A 6000-nucleotide genomic window follows, 5' to 3' on the forward strand; every position below is an offset into this window, starting at 1 on the left:
GTACTGTTTGGAGATGATGATAATTGATTAAAAATGTGGAATTCAAAAAAATTAACGAAAGTTCACCAGACAAATCCTATAATTTTCATAGAATTTGCCGTGCGTGTGATGAACTTGCTTTGTACCAAAAAAATCATATTTAAAAAATTAAAATTGAAAAATAGTGTTCGAAAAAATACAATTTTTTTTATTTCTAAAAAAATCCCTTAGATAAATAGTTATCGAAAATGATGTAATTGTCAAATCAATAATTAAAAAAAAAAAGAGGAAATTGCATGCAATAAAGATGAGATGAGGTGGCCTTTTTTAATTGGGTTCTCTCTTCACCAAGCCGCAAACAAATGATTAAAGTGGGCCTTCTCACTTCATCCTAATCCCATGTGCGCCCAAGGACTCTATTCATGAACCATGCCACAAAACTACTCAAATATTTGTGCATAGTACCATATTTTAATGCGCAAAAGAAACATCCATTATGATTAAATTTTGTATAAAATAAAATATAAGATAATGATGAAAAATATTTAAAATAAATTAATTATTTACTGATATATTTTTGTAATTTTTGTTTATATATATATTTTTTACTTAGGTATATGGCTGGTAATGCCGAACAAGATATAATACACATATTTTATTATTAAGTTAAATTTTAAAATGATCTCTAAATTTATAATTAAATTTTAATTTCGTCTCTTAATTTATAATTATTCCAAACTTTTTTTTAAATTTAATAATTGTGACTCATGGTCGACACATTGAATTAGTAAAATATTATTGTTTTATTTTTGACATACAAATAGAATAAAAACGACATCATTTAAAATATTTAGTAAAATGTTATTGTTTTATTTAATATAATTGTTGTTTGTTCAGTGTGACTTTTCTTTGTACGGGTCATCATTTCAATACTTTAAGGATAACCATAAGTCATTATTATTAAGTTTAGTGAAAAAATTAGGACAATTGTAAATTGAGAGACGAGATTGAGGCTCGATTACAAATTAAAGAACTATTTTAAAATTTAATTTTTGTTATTGCTGTTAATCAAATAAGTAATAAACATGTTTAGTAAAAACTAGATACATTAAAAAAAATATCAAACGTATCTTATTGATAACAAAAACGAGACATATTAATGTCATATATTATTTGATATAGACGGTTAGTATCACATGTCAAAATATGATTCAATCACATATAAAATGGAATTAACATGTACTTAGTGATACGTGGTATGTCGATGTACTACGTATTACAACATAAATTATTTACGTGCATATTACTGACATGTCATTATTCTAAATTATTTAAATTGACCAATTGAATTTCAATATCCGAAAAATTCTGATCATGATAAAAATAATCTCAAAAGATGTAAACGAACAAAATAATCCATAAAAATTATAAATTTTGACAAAAATAATCAAATGTTAGTCATTTTTGTTTCTGTTAATAAAAAACATTGAGGTAGCTAATAAAAAAAATTTCCAAATCAAAATCCCTACCCTCATCTCCTTTCTGTACTTAGGCTGCCTCCAAATTAGTGAAATCACAGCACACACTATGCCAACTCCATCAACCACCAAGGAGCAACAATGAAAACCCGCTATTTTATGGACACCAATCCATACATTTTGACCTCCAATTGGTTTGACACGGTGTATCCCATAACTTCGAATTTTGTCATAAATGAATTCTGATAGCTAGACACATGTTGATAATAATTTCGAAGCATCCGGAGAGGCACCTAAAAGTTAGTAACCATAATCATGTGTCAAGCTAGATATGCAACAAGCAAAATTCAGATTTGCATATAGCCAAAAAGTTAGTAACAATAATCATGTGTGGTATGTTTTTACCAATTTGGAAACACAGCAAGTAGAAAAAGGAGTTGGGGAATGGGGATAGAATTTTTTATTTAAAATTTTTTATTTTGTTAAAAAATTAAAAATGGTTCGTAATTATTATTTTAAAATAATTAAAAATACTAAATTATCTTTTTTATTAGTCAATTCACTGTTTTCCATTAACGAAAACAAGAATAATTGACACTTAGTTATTTTTTGTCAAAATTTAAATTCTTTTAAGAAGATTTTGTCATTATATTTTTTGTGGTTATTTTTATCTGTCGAAATAATATTAATTTGGTAGTTAAGTCGTAACTTAAGGGTCAGCTTGAATTGCCTTTTGAAAAAAGTATTTATTTTTTTATCTTTTAAAAAAAATTATTAACCGATAAAATTTTTTTATATTTGGATAGACTTTTTAAAAAGAGTTTTTAAGTATTAAAAACATCTATTGCTTTCATTTTTTTAAAATAAGGTATTGCTAACTTTTAGAAAAAATAAATAATTTATATTTTTTAATAAAAATATCTTTTTTAAAAGTTGTATCTAAATAAATTTTAAATTGAATAAAATTACTTTATTTAAAAAAAATACTTTTTTTATTAAAAAATTAATTCAAACTAGCATTTAATTTTTTCCTTAAAATTAAATGTTATGAATCAAATTAGTCTCAAGACCAAAATTTCATTTTTCCCTCAATAATTCAAACTTCTTTTTAGTTTTTAAACCTATTAATTTTCTATGTATTTTTCACATGTACCTTAAATAAAATTCTCGTCGCCAAATAAAAAAATATTTCAAAAAACTTAAGATACAACAAATTATTTTATAAAAATAAGAACAACATAACTTATATATTAAAAAATATTAAAAAATATTCTCTCTTTGTTGAATTAGACAATTCTCATTGCTCAAATATAAAAATATCTAATAGTCAATCTAAAATTGATATATTTTCAGTCAAATATAATACATATTCATTAATTGAATCAAACTAAGCTTTTTCTTTTCTTTTATCAAGGTAGGAAGACCCGAATTCACAACTTCTTAAATGAGTATGAAGAGATTGTGTCATTTGAGTTATAACTCATTGGCGAATCAAACTAAACTCACGATATATAATCTGGTCATGATGATAAAAGACAATTTAAGTTTGCTTTCTTACTTGATGCGGTTCTTGATCCTTTTCAAATTTTAATGACATATATAGGGCATATCAACATAGATGTGGAAGTTTGATTTTGGTTATGGATTTTAATAATAAGAAAAATAAAGAAAGAGCAAAAGAAATTTAATGTCTACATAAAAGATAAATGTAGTCATTTTTTTTCAAACAAATTATATTCCTTTTAATAATTTAAATAGAAGTGTTCATTTTTTATCAATAACTTAGTGATAATGGTTTTTAAAAACTTAAATATGACTTAAATAAATTTTTATTTTCTAGAAAATACACATGTTTTGGACCAAAATGAAAAATGTGTATTTTAGTCAATTGCATAATTCTCTGGACAAAAAACCATAATAAGCCAACTGACTCCAAAAATTACGTAAATAAGCCAAAGCAAAAATCGTTTCAGCAATAAGCCAGATCGTATTTTTATATAATTCGAACCAGGTTGGTTCGAACTCTATTTGTTAGTAAATCGAACTAGGTGAGTTCGAATTAGGTTTTTTTGGTTGGTAATAAATCGAACCAGCTTGGTTCGAATTAAGAATGAACGTAATTCGAACCAGGTTGGTTCGAATTACAGAGTGACACGGTTCTGGTGTAATTCGAACCGGGCTGGTTCGAATTACACAAATCATAGTTCGAAGCAGACCGGTTCGAATTAGTTTGAGACTCAGCTGTATATATATGGTTCCAAACGTGAGTTAGTCTCATTAGAGGGAGTAAGATGGATAGTGAGGAGAGTTTTGTGGTTTTGGTGCACCACAGAGGATCTGTTAATAAAAAAACTCGTTCCGGAGTAAAGTTCACAGATAAGAATCCTCTATGTATTATCGTAACTTCTACGACAAGTTATGATGACCTTGTTAGCGCTGTACTGATGAAGCTCGGTCTGGAAGGTGCGAAGCGGGTGAAGAAGTTTTTCTATCGCATTCCAGTCACGGTGCTACAGAATACCGTGAAGTATGATTGCTTCACGATTAATAACGATGTGGACTTGCAAGTAATGTTTCTTTGTCGGCGGCAGTTTCCGGAGGTGAGGACACCAGAATTGTTGGCACGGCTGGTTGATGTGGTATCCAGCTCTGGCGATTCGAACCGGAATACGAACACTATAGCGAATCCAGCAGGTTCTAGTTCCCGGGCTGCTGTTGCTTTCTCCTCCGTCCCTGTGTACGAACCAGTGGTCCAACCTGTCGCCTCGCCGTCTTTTGCTGTTGACCTCAATGGCACCGAAGGCGACGAGGTAGTGGAAAGGAAAAATTTGCCGAAAGCTTTAGTGGGAGTTGCACCTGTTGGCGTTGGAGAAGGTTTTTTGGGTGATGAAGAGGAGGATGACGTCAAGCCGGATATGATTGACGATGACAGCGCTGATGATATTGAAGCAAATGGGCCTGCATTGGCGGTAGGTGGTTCTAGCTCTGGCACACAGCAGTATCCACCACATTTTTCCTCGTTGGACTTGGACGCCATGAGACAGGAGGGGGTTTTAGGGCACGCTGTTGGATTCGGAGCTAGAGATGCGGAAGGGACTGGTGGTCTGACAGAGTTCCAGGTTGGTCAGCAATTCCAGGATAAAGATGAGGCCCTTTTAAGTGTGAAGACTTACAGCATCCGGCGAGGGGTACAGTACAAGGTGGTGGAGTCCGATCACCGCCGGTATGTGGGGAAGTGTTCCGAGTTTGGGAATGGGTGCACATGGTTGATTCGACTGAGTCTCCGGAAGCGCAAGGGCATTTGGGAGGTCAAACGGTACAATGGACCTCACACTTGCCTGGCCACATCCATCTCGAGTGACCACAGGAGTTTGGATTATCATGTCATTTTGGCGTTCATTATGCCAATGGTTAGGGCTGATGCATCCGTGAGCATAAAGGTGCTCCTGAACGCCACGGCAGCGCAGTTTGGTTTTAGGCCGACTTACCGGAGGGTTTGGATGGCGAAGCAGAAATCTATTGCCCTCATATACGGTGACTGGGATGAGTCCTACAACGACCTGCCTAGGTGGGTGTTGGGTGTCCAGCTGACGATGCCTGGGAGTGTTGCGGTCCTGAAGACGAGCCCGGTTCGAGTTGGAGGACAGGTGGACGAATCTCAAGCGTACTTCCACAGACTTTTCTGGACTTTCCCGCCCTGCATCGAGGCATTCCGTCATTGCAAGCCGCTAATCAGCATTGACGGCACACATTTGTATGGGAAGTATGGGGGAACGTTGCTCATCGCGATTGCACAGGATGGGAACTCCAACATTCTACCTGTCGCATTCGCACTAGTAGAGGGTGAGAATGCAGAGTCCTGGAGTTTCTTTCTCTTGCACCTTCGACAGCACGTGACCCCGCAGCCCGGTCTGCTGGTTATATCGGACAGGCACAACGGCATCAAGGCTGCGCTTGAGGCCCCTGACGGCGGTTGGTTACCGCCATCTGCGTACCGTGCATTCTGCATACGACACGTAGCGGCAAATTTTGCCCTTACCTTCAAGGGCAAAGACGCTAGGAGGCTCCTAGTGAACGCGGCGTATGCGAAGACCGAGGTTGAATTTGATTACTGGTTTGATATTCTGTGATCTGAAGATCCGGCGATGTGTGAGTGGGCGAATCAGATTGATTACTCGTTGTGGACTCAGTATCGTGATGAGGGGTGGAGATTCGGTCACATGACGACGAACATCTCCGAGTGTGTGAACTCTATCCTCAAGGGGGTCAGAAATCTCCCTGTAGCATCCCTGGTGAAAGCAACATATTGTAGGCTTGCGGAACTCTTTGTTCGCAAGGGGAGAGAGGCTGAGGCCCAGATGGGAACAGGACAACAATTCAGTCAGCATTTGGTGAAGTGTATTGAGGCCAACTTGAAGACGGCCAGGTGCTTCACGGTGACGCTGTATGACCGGGATAACTCCGAGTTCACTGTAGCAGAGACCACTCCGACTGGTTCTTTCTCCTTGGGTACTTACAGAGTATCACTTGCCTCTCGGACATG

The sequence above is a fragment of the Arachis hypogaea genome, chromosome 7 (genome assembly GCF_003086295.3).
Source record: "Arachis hypogaea cultivar Tifrunner chromosome 7, arahy.Tifrunner.gnm2.J5K5, whole genome shotgun sequence".
Lineage (NCBI taxonomy): Eukaryota > Viridiplantae > Streptophyta > Magnoliopsida > Fabales > Fabaceae > Arachis > Arachis hypogaea.